The sequence below is a fragment of the Felis catus genome, chromosome C1 (genome assembly GCF_018350175.1).
Source record: "Felis catus isolate Fca126 chromosome C1, F.catus_Fca126_mat1.0, whole genome shotgun sequence".
Classification (NCBI taxonomy): Eukaryota; Metazoa; Chordata; class Mammalia; order Carnivora; family Felidae; genus Felis; species Felis catus.
Window position 1 is genome coordinate 96,814,002 of NC_058375.1, and position 15,677 is coordinate 96,829,678.

General features: G+C 40.8%; 1 protein-coding gene and 1 pseudogene across 3 annotated transcripts in view; one reads left to right on the plus strand and one right to left on the minus strand.

The window, feature by feature from the left end:
* Nucleotides 1–15,677, plus strand: part of MAGI3 (membrane associated guanylate kinase, WW and PDZ domain containing 3) — a 249,424-nt gene that overhangs the window by 56,929 nt on the left and 176,818 nt on the right. The gene's annotated exons all lie outside the window — the stretch shown is intronic.
* Nucleotides 5,880–6,324, minus strand: LOC123379006 (annotated as a pseudogene).

Here is a 15,677-nt window from a genome sequence, read left to right on the forward strand (position 1 = left end):
GCAGAGCACTTAAATGATAGAACGGAGAGGGGGAAGGGAAACTGAAGTTTGAACATCTCACATGCCAGGGAACATGCTTAGTTATTTTGGAAACACCCGAATGAATTCAATTGCCGCAACAATTTTGGAAGGACATGTTATTCTCTCCATTTTATACTTCAGAAAACTGAAGTTGATTTGCCCAGTGATATATAGTTAGTAAGTAGTAGAGTCAGGATTTAAACCCAGGCCTGGTTTGACTCTAGTCTCTGGCGATTTCCTTTGACTTCGCTGCTTCCTCAGTCATAAGGATGGAGCGGTTGATGGTGGGCATCAAGGTAGCAGAAAGAACATGGACTTGGACCTCAGACAGATCTGGGTTTAAATTCTAATTTTCCATTTCACCAACTGTTGGCAAGTTTGATCATCTCCATAAATCTGTTTTCCCTTTTGAAAAATGTGGTAATAACACTGCCTACTTCAGGCGATTGCAGTGAGAATCAAAATAATGTAGAAAGAGGGTTTTATGGTGCTGCTTTATAGATGGCAGTCGTATCGGATCACGCTATATTTAGCTATAGGCAAAAGAAAGACCGACTAACAAAGGTTCAAGCAAAGGAAGATTTAAATGGCTTCACATTGGGGCGCCTGGGTGGCGCAGTCGGTTAAGCGTCCGACTTCAGCCAGGTCACGATCTCGCGGTCCGTGAGTTCGAGCCCCGCGTCGGGCTCTGGGCTGATGGCTCGGAGCCTGGAGCCTGTTTCCGATTCTGTGTCTCCCTCTCTCTCTGCCCCTCCCTCGTTCATGCTCTCTCTCTCTCTCTGTCCCAAAAATAAATAAAAAGTTGGAAAAAAAAATGTTTTAAAAAAAATAAATGGCTTCACATAAGTCTGGCGAATCGTCTTCAGTGACTTAAGTTTCTTTTTCTCATAGTGGCAGGGTATCTCTGAAGTCTCCCGCATCATGTCAAGAGCTGGAGAAAGCAAGGAGGCGTGGACCACAGTAATAGCTAACTGCTCTCCTAGCCACAGTCCCGCCATTACCCCAGCTATGAGGACGACTGTGACATGGGGGGATGGGATGGGCCTCAGACCAGTAATCATTCTTCATCTTTCACCTCCACAAGGGACGAGCACACCGGTCCCTCCCATAAAACTGTCGTACCTTCCGCAGTAGTTGGGTGGCTGCTATGCGTGAGGACAGAGCACCGAAAACAGTCACCAGGTGTGCTTGTCCCCTCATTAGGCTGAGGCAGTGAACCAGTGAGTGTGCTCACTTTTAATCCCTATCAAGGTAAGGCCAAGAGCAGATCCGCTATGTCCTTCTTGTCCTTCTAGAATTATCTAGGTGCTAACATCTCGCAAAACAACTTTTCAGTCATTTTTCTGATCGCATTGGCTTATCCACTCTTACAAAAAACTGCTACAGCTTCTGACTGCGTCCCTTACCCCCACCGCCCACCTCCCCCAGCCAACACACCAAACAACAAAAGCCAGATGGACGACAATTACCCTAGACAGACAGCAACACAACCTTATAGCGTCATTGGAGTCCTTTGGGTGGTTTGAGGTGTTGCTGTCTTTTGAGAGAGACCAAAAGCTTCAGCTTCCACAGCCCGAAGTTGGTGGTGTTCCCAAAGTCACTACTTCTCCCTTAGTATCTTATGTTTGGGACTTCCCCTGCCCCCCTCATCGGACTCAGAACAACAGGATCTTCTTTAGTTCTGCCTCCTACCACCCAGCTTCTTGGTGTTGGAATTTTTTACAATTATTAGACCTCCTTCCACCTGCTCATCCTGTTGGTTTTTGGCTGATGGGGGAGGAAAGGGAAACTGGACTGTGGAGCTCCTTCTGCTTTGCAGGTGAGGGGGGACGTGTCTGTCACGCTCGTTCTGCTCATTTCTAGAGCAGAATTTGCTCTACAGACAGTGGTAGGAAGGGTGTTTGTATTATATACCGTCATTAGGTCTCTACTTCATTCACATTTTGGAGCCTGACCTGAGACCTAACTACCCTCATACGTTATTCCTATACAGAGATATTCATTGACTTCCAACCCATTTGGAAACACACACTTGGAATAGTGTGCAACGTGAGTTGAATGTCTATGTTTGAGCCTCACCTTTCTGTGTGTTGGTAGGATGCTGGAGTAACACTCATCTGAAGTGACTCAGGGACTGGTTAATTAGTCCCTCTATATTAAAAAGTAAAGTGTACAGAAGATCTGAGCCTTGAATGCAGAATGCAGAATGCAGAATGTTCTTTCCTGTGTGTACATCATATAATTTTTTCTTTTTAATATTCACATTTTGAAGCTTCAGTTGTTTTTCCATTAGAGCTTCACTCAGAGAGCTTAGAGATATATATGCAAAGAATAATGTCTGTTTATTGCATGACTTAAAAAAAAAATTTTTTTTTAACGTTTATTTATTTTTTGAGAGACAGAGACAGAGCATGAGCTGGGAAGCGGGCAGAGAGAGAGGGGGAGTCACAGATTCCGAAGCAGGCTCCAGGCTCCGAGCTGTCAGCACAGAGCCCGATGCGGGGCTCAAACCCACGAACCATGAGATCATGACCTGAGCGGAAGTCGGCCGCCCAACCGACTGAGCCACCCGGGCACCTCTGTTTATTGCATGACTCTCATTAAGCTTCATTCTTTGGCTCCTCTGTGTTTTACAAATTGATGTTAATGCCAGATTTTCCACAACTTAGGTTTACTGAATGGTTTTTAGTTATTCAGAAGCCACTGATAATTTTGGAAAATAATAATACACATAGCGATGATGATCGGGTCCAACTTCCAAATATTGGGAGGCATATATGCTTTAATGTGACAACTTTTAGAAACCGTTGTGAGGTAGATGAAGCAAAGGCAGAAGATAGGTTGAGAAGCAGATGTTATATGACTAAAGTACCCAGCTGTGTACTAACAAAATGAATCTCATGCCGATTAGTTAACAATTCTTTGGCAGTCAGAGACATATGTAAAACAGTAAGCACAGCATGGGGAAATAAAAAAAAAATTAAAAGCGTTTTCCAAGCTTAAAACATTGGCAGTGTCTGGTCTACCATCTGTGTTACTGAAAAGTTGATTTTGTTGTGGTAAGTCATACCAAGGTCACTCCCAAAAAATAATTGGTTAACCCATAGAGTCTGCATTCTCAGATTAGCATTACATGTCTTGGCACTTGGAATTAGTGAAAAATGTTATTTCAATAAAGTAAATTTCACTTGGGTGTATGTAAATACAATTTTCTTTTTTTTTTTTTTTTAATGTTTATTTATTTTTGAGACAGAGAGAGACAGAGCATGAACGGGGGAGGGGCAGAGAGAGAGGGAGACACAGAATCGGAAGCAGGCTCCAGGCTCTGAGCCATCAGCCCAGAGCCCGATGCGGGGCTCGAACTCACGGACCACGAGATCACAACCTGAGCCAAAGTCGGACACTCAACCGACTGAGCCACCCAGGCGCCCCTGTAAATATAATTTTCAATTGGCACTTCATGTCTGTTATGAAACGGGTTTTTTTGTTTTTGTTCAGTTCTTGTTTGAATTCTTTCAGGTAAAATCGATCATCGATCAGTTTTTAACAATTTTTCTATCAGGGTGCTTCTTGGCCCAGTTTAGTTGTAGGACCATTTAAATGCAAAGTAAAGTGCTGCTGACCCTTCCTGTCGTGGTCTTCTGGTAAGAAAAGGCAGGCTTTCTTGTCCTAAAAGTCCTCCTCCTTTGCTTGAATAGATGGTAGTCAGGAGGATGGCCTACTTAGGCTAAAAGTTCACTGTTGAGTACTTAAAATAATCTGTTCCATTTTCCCTTACAGGACCAACAATTGAAAATTTATACCCATAGATTATTTCTTTATACTGCTTCATCTCTTTGTAATTAGTTTCTTTTGGCTCAGCAATTTTCTTCCTCAGTAATGAGAGATGTTGCAAACCACAACATGGGGTTTTCTTAGAAGTAAACTGAAATATCTTAAAATTTTATGGACATCAAGTCCAATATAATTTGTCTGAAATGAAAACAAGAATAATCAAACATTTATTAATGTGTGGGTATGATTAAATTAGGTTGCAAAAGAGTTCATAAACTTTGGTATTCATATTCTTATGTTAATGGTGTGCAGTAAATTAAAAACATATTTTTACTCTGATTCAAGAACTAAATGAAGATAGTTCTTATGATACCACGGATCTGGAAGGAGATTCTTTCATCAAAGCATTCAAGCTTCTTTATAAAATATAACTTATTTTTAAACTAAAAGCTAGGATTCTGAGGCCTTGGCATCGCATATCATTTATTGTATTGTTCTGGTTATGATGTCTACAAAAACTTTTGCCCATTGGCTGGTCTTATTTTTTGCCCATATAGCTTTGCTTCTGATTAGAGTTGAAATGTTTTATGTACAGAATATAGGAGTGGTGCCTTGTTGAGTACTGAGAGAGAAGCTTTGTTCTGGGTAAGCACCATTCTGGCAGAAGCATATGAAGCTTAGTACGGAAGTGGACCCAGAAGGAAGGCTGCATGCACTGAAAGGAGTAAATTATAAAAAGAAAAAGGAAAGCGAAAAAAGTAGTGGTCATTATTGGCATTTAGAGATTTACAACAGAGTCTTCTAGATACTCCATTAATTCATACAGTGTCTTTGTGTACTGGGGTCTTAGGACTACAGAAAGAAAGCTTCTTATACCTGTTACTGTCTCTGTAACTATATTTCTCAAAATAAAACAAATGTTACAGTTCTGTAACATGTATTTTAGGAAATATATTTACTTGACTAAAACAATTTTAAAATTACCATTCAAGACACATTTTCATATTTAAAATTTGTCATGTCTTGGGGTACCTGGGTGGCTCAGTTGGTTAAGCATCCGACTCTTGGTTTCGGCTTAGATGCTGACCTTGCGGTTTGGGAGCTCGAGTCCCACATCAGCTCCGTGCTTAAAGTAGGGGTCTGTTTGGGATTCTTTCTCCCACTCTCTCTGCCCCTCCCCCACTCGCTTTCTCTGTCTCTCAAAAATAAATAAACTTAAAAAGAATAAAACATAAAATTTGTCAACTATACTAAAAATTCTTTTAATTTCAAAATAAGATAAACAAAAATTGATCATATCATCAGTGAAAAAATTTTTCCTAAAATTCTGTACTTGCTTATTTTTTAAAGAAGAGATTTAATGATATTTGTTGAAAACCTATGTTATAAACATCATTACTTCATTACATTAAATCCTTTTAATTTTTATGCCAGTACTTTCAAATTTTCCATTACCATAATGATGGAGAGAGAAGGAAGTTTCATTTAAGGATTCAGTTTTGTTAAGCAAATGAAGAGTATGAATAGCATTTAATTTTTTTTTTTTTTTTTTTTTTTTTTTTTTTTTTTTTGCTGTGGACAATATACTTTATTGATGGTACTTGGCAAGGTAGGACTCCCCAAGCCCCTCCCCTTCTTCAAGGGGGTCTGGGCTAGAAACTGTGGAGGTCGGGAGAGTCTCACTGTGTTGGGGGATGAGTTGGTGCAAGGACTCCCCAGCAGCTGAGGGCCTCTCTTTACCTCTTGCTGTTGCTGGGGCTGGTGGTCCAGGGGGCTCTTATTCCTCGGAGGCCATGTGGACCATAAGGCCCACCACCTAGTAGCTGAGCCAAATTTATTTGTCATACCTGGAAAAGAACTTGACAAAGTGGTCATTGAGAGCAATTCAGCCTCAGCATCAGAGGTGGAAGAGTAAGTATCACTTATTAAAGTTGCAGGTGACAACCTGGTCCTCAGTGTAGTCCAGGATGCCCTTAAAGGAGCCCTCTAGTGCCTGCTTCCCCTCTTTGCTGATGTCGTGGTGTTTGGCAGCTTTTTCTAGGCAGAAGTTCAGACCCATGACTGACACGTTGGGGGTAGGGACCCAGAAGACCATGCCTGTGAGCTTCCTGTTACGTTCACGGATGACCTTTCTTACACCGTGGCAGTGCCAGTAGAAGCAGGGATGATGATCTGGGTGGCCCCTCAGCTGTCATGCCACGGCTTTCCAGAGGGGCCGTCCATGGTCTTCTGGGTGGCAGTGATGGCATGGAGTCATGAGTCATGAGTCCTTCCATGTTGCCAAAGTTATCAAGATTACCTTGGCCAGAGGAGCCACGCTGTTAGTGGTACAAGAGGCATTGCTGACAATCTCAAGAGAGTTACCATACTTCTTGTGGTTCATGCCCATCACAAACATGGGAGCATCAGGAGAAGGGTTAGAGATGATGACCCTCTTGGGCCCACCCTTCAAGTGAGCCCCAGCCTTCTCCATGGTGGTGAAGACTTGACCGCATACTCAGCACCAGCATCACCCTATTTGATGTTGGTGTGATCTCACTCCTGGAAGAGGAGATGGGCTGTCCATTGGGGAAAAGTTTAGCCATTCTCATCTTTGACTGTGCCATTGAATTTGCTATGGCTGGAATCATACTGGAATAGGTAGAGCATATAGTTGAGGAGAATGAAGGGATAATTGGTGGTGACATATCTACTTTGCCAGGGTTAAAAGCAGCCCAGGTGAACAGGCACCCTGGACGGCCAAATCTGTTTACTCCAACCTTCAGCATCATGTCTTGGGGACTTGGCTGGTATTGGCGTCAGAAGATGCGGCTGTCTGTTGAATGGGGAGGAGTAGAGAGCCAGCGTTTAATCTATTAACATGCTTATACCATGTATATCAATGAGTGGTGTGACTTTTGGGATGTCTCTTCATTTTGCGCGTCTTAGTTTTCTCACCTAGGAAATAAATAGCACGATACAGTAGATAAACTCCGAACTCTATATTTAGGAGACAGTAGGTTTTTTATTAAGTCCAAATCCTGTAGCATGGTGTTCAAGGCCTTTCATAGCTGGAGATTTTTTGTTATATTTTAATTTACTTCCACAAATCCTGTTGTGGCATTCACCATTCTCTAGACTTACAGATTCTGTCTGTGGGGCCCAAGCAGAAATCGAGTATACTTAGTTAATCTCCATGCTTATCCCCATTTACAGTTCTTCCTGTATTTCCTGTCATGGTCTGTGAGATTATGGTTAACCTTGTCATTCTATGTAGCAGGCTTTACATGTATTCAATCCTTACAACAACCCTATGACATGTAGACACTATTATTATCTCCATTTTACAGAGGAAACGGAAACCCGTAGACATGAAGTCCTTGCCCGACATCAACAGCTGAAATGGGTCAGGGCCAAACCTCTAACCCAGGAATGTGTTTTCAAATCCTAGCAAGCCTTAACTTCTAAGTGACATTGCCTCCTCTCTATGCAGCCACCCAAATCCCGTTGGTTCTACCTTATAAATAAGATGCAGGAACCTTTCCTCATCTGTCCTTCCCCTGCCATTATTTAATTTAGATTGTCCATCCTTATCATCCGGACTGTTGTGTGAGTCTCCTGGCTGGTCTTCCTGTACCTGTACTCTGCTTGCCTAACATAGGAGTTGATGATTCACATCCCTTAATGGTTTCCTCATATAGGTTAAACTGTAAGATTCTCAACATTTATAGTCTGTCCCCAGTTTATATTACCTGCTCACTTTCCTCCTGTATTATACTATAGATTCCTTGAATCTGGGGGTTAATATCTTTGTATTCCTCACAATACTGTGGAAATAACTGCTTGGAGAATAGTTGTTGACTTTAGACCAAGGCAGATGCTGGCTTGGCAATTCAGTATACTTTGCTAGGATTAAAGTGAATTACTCTGTGTAGTAGGAATAGTAAGATTATTTTAGTATATTAATAATTCACACATTATTATTTTAATGTAGTAATAATTCATACAGTCCTCCAGTAATATTAATTTGAGTTAGTAAGATCTTAAGTTATTACATGCAGTTGTTCTGAGTTCCTGTAGAAATTTTTTTTTTTTCCCCAGAAGGGAATTGATAGAATTGAGACCTAGCAAAAGCTTCAATATTAGGTTTTAGACATTTATTGTGGTACAGAATAAAAACAAACAGTCATTGACTTGTTGGTAGAAATCGGTGTCAAAAAGTTATGATATTTACCTTGTGTAAGTCAGTCTGGAATCGGGATCTTTTACGGTGCTCAAAATTTACCAGTGATTCGTGAACCACCCTAAGGGAATAGTGTGGGTAATTGGTTTAATCCCATACTTGGTTTTGTTTTCATTTGCAGCACTTCTTTTTAAGTCTTTTTTAATCTAAACTTTTGATGGGTACATTGAAAAGTGGTAAAAGTTATGGGTTACTAGTTGTGACGTTACTTTTAATAAAAATGTTTACGTCATAAACACATACGTACCAGGCATATGGGTGAGCAAGTTTCATGATAGATAAAATATTTAAGAGGCTTCATTTAATATCTCTGTAAGTGTTACCACCTGTACTTTTTGTATGTTTGTTCGATACTTTAAAAAATTGAGCTATAATTATATATAGTAAAATTTACCTTTTAATAGTGTGTGATTCAGTGCTTTTAGTATATCCACAAAGTTGTGTGGCTATCACCAATCTATAATTCCAGGAGACTTTTTACCACCCCACAAAGAGACTGATGTTCACTAGCAAGAACTTGCCTTTCTTATCTTTGCCGAGTCCCTGGCAACCAGTAATCTGTTTGTCCCTATCGGTTGACCTCTTCTGGGCATTTCGTGTGGGTTTCTACAATATGTGGCCTTTTGTGTCTGGGCTTCTTTCACTTAGCGTGTTTCCAAGGTTCATGCATTGTCTTAGCAAAGTATTAGCTCTTCATTCCTTTTCAGAGTGGGATCACGTTCCGCTGTGTGGCTTTCACATTGTGTTCATCCATTCACCAGTTGATGGACATTTATGTCCACAGCATTGTGAGGAATACAAAGATATTAACCCCCAGACTCAAGGAATCTACAGTATAATACAGGAGGAAAGTGAGCAATTCTCCTTCTTGACTATTATGCATAATGCTGTTATACAAGTTTGTATGTGAGTATGTGTTTTCTGTTCTCTTGGATCTATACCTAGCGGCAGAATTGCTGAGTACTGTGGTACGTCTGTGTTTAGCCATTTGAGAACCTGCTAGACTGTTTTCCAAAGTGGCCGCAGCACCTTGTGTTCCCGCCGGCAGTGCAGTGTATGAGGAGTCCAGTTTCTCCATATCCTCACCAACACTTGGTATTGTGTGTCTTTTGTGGATAGCCATTCTGGGGGAGGCGGAGGGAGAAACGATTGCTAAGATAAGTGAGTTCGCTTATGACGATAAATTAATGAAGTAATAATTATTTTCCAGTTTTCAGAAAATGGATTCAATTTACATTTTCTTCTAGAACTATTATTAAATAATTGAAACCTATTAATCACACCAGCTCCAGATACTTAAAATTAAATATTCTTTAAAAAATTACACATGTAAATGTTTCATAAATGGTTCTGGTACTCCATCACCTAAATAAATGTGAGAACTACTATTTTTAAATATTTAAGGCAAAGTGCTTAAGCTCACAGAACACTTACTTTTTCTTTCTTTGTTTATGTTGATTGTGAAAGGACAATTCTCGTCAGTATATTTACACGGATTCTTTTTTTTTTTTTTAATTTTTATTTTTTAACGTTTATTTATGAGACAGAGAGAGACACAGCATGAACAGGGGAGGGTCAGAGAGAGGGAGACACAGAATCTGAAACAGGCTCCAGGCTCTGAACTGTCAGCATAGAGCCCGACGCGGGGCTCGAACTCACGGATTGTGAGATCATGACCTGAGCCGAAGTCGGCCGCTTAGCCGACTGAGCCACCCAGGCGCCCCTGTTTACACTGATTCTAATAGGGTTAGAAGTGTAGTTGAAAATAGCCTTTTAAGTCTTTCCTTTTAAAATATGCAAATGTAGCATTTTGGTAGGTTCACATAAATGGGTATTGGAACTTTAAGTGACTAAAAATGAAAATAAGCTATAATAGGAGATAAGTCTGGTGCTAGTTTTGGTAGTATTCACTATATTTTAAGTAGACAAATACTGGTAAAGAATGAGCAAATAATGCATTTAATCATTTTCTTCAGTTGGACTGAAATACAGCCAAGAAGCTTCTTTTGAGGCAGTAGTGTGGAGAAAAGGCAATTAGAGCACTGTGAATGATTCTCTGTACTGAAAATCATAGTTGGGCTTTTTGTTGATTTTCTATGTGAGCATATACAGCTAATTTGACTAATATTCTCAAATACTTCTTGAGGATGTATATAAGAATAAGGATTCAGGGTTTTGGTTGTTGTTGCTTATTTACTTTTGAGAGACAGCATGAGCCGGGGAAGGGCAGAGAGAAGAGAGGGGAGGGAGAGAACCCAAAGCAGGCTCCACCCTGTCTGTGCAGAGCCCAGTGCAGGGCTTGATCTCACAAACCATGGGATCATGACCTGAGCCGAAATCAAGAGTCAGATGCTTAACTGACCGAGCCACCCAGGCGCCCCAGGATTAGGTTTTAATGTTAGAATAGGCCTTGTGCATGGTGTAGCGTGATCACTGTAGTAAAGATCCTTTCTTTACCCAAGCTGCTGCCTGGGAGTTGAAGTGACTGGCCGATCTCCGCCCATTCTTCTCCTTTAACATTACTTGGCACCAGTGTCCCTGAGGTTGAAAGAGTAGAATTGTCAGTGTTCGCTTATATAACGGGTGGGAAAAGTTGTTTTAACTGATTAATAATCTGTGTATGGTAGTACATCTGTGTTCTTTCCCTCATCTGTTGGTAGGGATGATGTCTTGCAAACTAATGTCCTAGCCCTTAGGTTACTGTGACATGCCTCCTCAGATTACTATGATGTTTCTTCATATAGGTAGCCCTCATTTCTTTTAAAGTAATGATTTACAGTATCATGATCCAAATACATTTTGTTAATTATTATTTATTAAGTAATCTCTGTGCCCAATGTGGGGCTTGAACTCCCAACCCTGAGATTGAGAGTCGCACGCCCTACTGACTGAGCCAGCCAGGTGCCCCAATCCAAGTGCATTTTTTTTTCCTGTTTATTTATTTTTGAGACAGAGCATGAGTGGGAGAAAGGCAGAGAGAGAGGGAGACACAGAATCCCAAGCAGGCTCCAGGCTCCGAGCTGTCAGCACAGAGCCCGATGCGGGGCTCCAACCCACAAGCTGTGAGATCATGACCTGAGCCGAAGTTGGATCCCCAACCAACTGAGCCACCCAGGTGCCCCTAAATGCATTTGTAAAAAATTTTTAATGTTTATTTTTAAAAGAGAGAGACAGGGTGCAAGTGGGGGAGGAGCAGAGAGAGAGGGAGATACAGAATCAGAAGCAGGCTCCAGGCCTTGAGCTGTCAGCACAGAACCTGATGCCGGGCTTGAACTCACAAGCGGTGAGATCATGACCTGAGCTGAAGTCGGACACTTAACCGACTGAGCCACCCTGGTGCCCCCAAATGCATTTTTAAATGTTACGTTAGTTGCTTAAAAGAAGAAGAACATTTTGCAGCAGCAGGTGGCAATAATGTGACATATTGGATGTTAATGGATTGGTGCTGACATAGGTGCCTGGGCCAAATAAAATGGGTAAGGAGGGAGTGATGGTGAGTGATGGATGCGAACGACATCACAGTAGCATAGCATGGCAGATAAGGTGTGAGTCATGAGTACCCTCGTTTAGTCCGTGTTGGGGCAGGAAATGAATACTTTGGAAGTGTTGTATTACATTTAGGGTGTGTGTGTGTGTGTGTGTGTAGGCTTCAATCCTTAAGTCCCCTAATATTAAGAAAAGACCAGATAACCTACCTAGAAGATTATGGGGTTGGATTTCATTTTTCATCATTGTAACATTTTGGGGTTATACTTTCTAAACAATTGGAAGGATATCCATCCAGAATAACTTGGAAATTCTGGGTGAATTATTTACAAATATATTATTCCTTTCAATCAATTTAGTTAATATCTACATTCAATTTGCTGATTTTTTTTTTAAATTTTTTTAACGTTTACTTATTTTTTGAGAAGAGAGAGACAGAGCATGAGCAGGGGAGGAGAGAGAAAGAGGGAGACACAGAATCCGAAACAGTTCTCCAGGCTCTGGGCTGTCAGCACAGAGCCCGATGTGGGGCTCGAACTCATGGACCACGAGATCATGACCTGAGCCGAAGTCAGTGGCTTAACCGACTGAGCCACCCAGGCGCCCCAGATTTTTTTTTCTTTGTAAAGAAAAGTGTATCTGCATAAGTGAAATTGGTTTAGCTTTTGTATTTAGAGAGGCCATTTTTATTAAGTTTTGTTATCAGGATTAGGTCAGTCTGTAGAATGAACTGATTGACTTTATATAAGGATTATTTTAGGCTTTCACCTCTAAAAATGAGCTCATCCTAAATGACTCTGAGGGTATATAGATAAGCGACTTACTTTTTCCAATCTCTGGCTTTGGGTCTCTTCAGATATTCTTTATCTTCTTGAAATACTTTTTGTAATGTATATTTTTTTTAGAGAATAGCCAAAACTGTAGATTTTTAAGTCTTTAAAAGTTGTGTACAGTATTATATGCCTTCAAAAAATTTCCCTCTTTCATTTATGAGGTTCCATAAGGCTCACTTTTTGATACCAGTGTTCCTGAAAGTGTTATAATGAAGATCACTACAGGAACAGTGTTTCACTTGAGATTTTTGCCCCTTGTAAAGAAATAGACATCATTTAAAGAGGTGTTTTTGAGGTGGCGGTGGGCAGTACATTCAAGCAGCTGTATTCCCCTGGGGATTGGGGAATATACAGCATGAGCAGGAGAAAACCATCCCAGATAATATTTCCTTTGTATCGTGGGATTGTGGGTGCTTTTTGTTCTCTAGCATTTTCTTCTCTATTTCTGTACATTTTCTATGAGAACAGAAGCACATAGTAGAAATAAACCTGATCTTAACTGCCAGAGTAGTGTGTCTGTACAGAGTAGTTTTTTCTCTCTGACCATCCCCCATTCTCAGTCCCCCAACTGGTTAAATAGAAATGGGAATGGATAGATAATGAATATTTCTCCAGGATTACTTTCTTAGCTCACAATAGGGATTCTGAAGTATTCTTCCATTTCATAAGAATAGCCAATTACAGACATACTGAAATCATTTTTTGCTCTGGAGGGATAGTCTTTGCTTACAGAAAGGAGAGAGAGCTCACCGTGCCTTTTTTTCCTGAGCAGAACTAGAAACTGTTGATTTCTCATTTTCCTGCAAAGAGAGGACCTGGCTTGCTTCTCCCAACTTCCCCTTTCAGGGAAGGGATGAGAGCGGAAGGAATGAGAGAGACAGGAGGTAAACTGAGTATAGTTAGCACTAACTGAAGCAATGTTCCAATCCTGGAGATCTGGTGCAATTTTTAGGTGGTCAGAGTGTGTAGCTGTAAGGGATTCTGTTTGGGAATTAAAGTGCAGTGAAGTCACTTGGCATCACTTCATTTTGGCTTTTAGGGCAGTTGACTGCCTCATTGCAAAATTGTAATCTGAAGTCTGTTTGGAGGATTGATAACCTCTCCAAAAGATCTCTCTGTAACTGTTCCATTTGGACATTACATTACCCAAGTATTGATGTGTTAATTCTGCTGGATTAGTTTCTGGGCATACACATTCACACACACTGAAATCTCACTGTCCTCTGAAAATGTTATTTTTTAATTGCTTGACCTCTTCTCAGATACTATTAAGAGACGTTATGATGTTGGGGCGCCTGGGTGGCTCAGTCGGTTGAGCGTCTGGCTTTGGCTCAGGTCATGATCTCACGGTTTGTGAGTTCGAGCCCCGCGTCGGGCTCTGTGCTGACAGCTCAGAGCCTGGAGCCCGTTTCAGATTCTTTGTCTCCCTCTCTCTCTGCTCCTCCCCTGCTCATGCTCTCTCTCTCAAAAATAAATAAACATTAAAAAAAAAAAATTAAAAGACGTTATAATGCAGATGCAGTACTGTGAGTACCATAAAGGTACTCTCTTTTTTCTTTAAAAAATTTAATGTTTGTTGGTTTTTGAGAGAGACAGAATGTGAGCGGGTGAGGGGCAGAGAGTGGGAGACACAAAATCCAAAGCAGGTTCCAGGCTCTTAGCTGTCAGCACAGAGCCCTATGCAGGGCTCGAGCCCAAGAGCTGTGAGATCATGACCTGATGCTTAACTGACTGAGCCACCTAGGTGCCCTTCTTTTTTCTTTAATCTTTAAAGGTACACCAAAGCCTGTTGCAGTGACTTCTGATACAGGACAATCTCTTAGAAGCACTGCTGTAATAGCTTAACAATGACAATAGGAGAGTCACAAAGGCAGTAGTTGTGTTGTGTATTTTTTTTTCTTCTGTTGATTTGAGTAGGATTATACAGGCTGGAGGGTGATCTGCCAATTCAGCAAAATGGCACAGAACTAAAAATAAGGAGGTTAATGTAGATGAGGGAGAAACAAAGAGAACAGGACAAAAGAAAACCCAAGATGAGAAAGATTTAGTGAAGAACTTTTGCTCGAGGACACAAAGAGGTCATTTTCCTCACTACCCCCAAAGAAGATGGCAGGAATTTTTACTTTGTTTGTTCCTTACTGAGCAAGTGAAAGTAGGGGCCAAGAATGGATTTCTTTTTTTTATTTTTATTTTTTTATTTAAAAAAATTTTTTTTTTTTTAACGTTTATTTATTTTTGAGACAGAGAGAGACAGAGCATGAACGGGGGAGGGTCAGAGAGAGGGAGACTCAAAATCTGAAACAGGCTCCAGGCTCTGAGCTGTCAGCACAGAGCCCGACGCGGGGCTCGAACTCACGGACCGTGAGATCATGACCTGAGCTGAAGTCGGCCGCCTAACCGACTGAGCCACCCAGGCACCCCCCCAAGAATGGATTTCTTACAAAATCCCAATAAAATACAGGAGAACCTGTAGCAAATCCAAAAAAATAAAAAATAAAACAAAAAGGAAATGACTTTACAGACTAAAAAGGAATACTATAAATTGGGAAGAGATCTAAAAAATTATGAGACTGCTTTGCAAGTTTTATGGTACTATTCTTAGACATCTTGATGAAATCTAAAATTTCCTAGCAAATGTAAAGCATAAAAATCAACGAGCGAAGTAGAAGAATATGATTGTGCTCCTCTATTTGAAGTTCCCTTAACTAGCTTCCATTGTTCTTAAGGTAAAAATACCTTCTGCTTGCCTTCGAATCCTTTGACGTCTGCCTGCCTCTCCAGCCCTGTGGCCTTACTCCTTTGGTTCCTGCGCCCTGGGCTGACTGATGTTTCTGTTTGTCTCACGCACAGTCTTCTTTCGCTGTAGGACCTTTGTACCTCCTATTTATTTTGCCCAGAATGCGGTTTCCCTTGTTTTGAACAGTTAATTTCTATGTATCTTTAAGTTTCAACTCAAAAATTTCACGTCTGTGAGGAAACTATCTCTTAGTCTTCACAGACTTAGTTTGGGTATTTATGCCATATGTGTTCATAGTTCCCTATACCTTTTCTTCATATACTTAATACTGTTAACAATGATTCTGATTATTTGTGTCTCTTTTCCCCCAGCCTCTCTGAGGGTAGCATTGATGGCTGTTTTGCCCACTATTGAAACTCTAGGGCCTGCTGCCTAGATGGGTACTGAATAAATACTTGCTAGGTGAATAGATACTTGTACAGTCAAATAGCTTTTCCATTTCTTTAATTATGAGAACTACAAACCCATTTCCTCAAAACCAACAAAACAAAAACCTAAATAGTTTTGTGGACACGTTCTTCCAGGCTCTCCAGGAAATCATTTT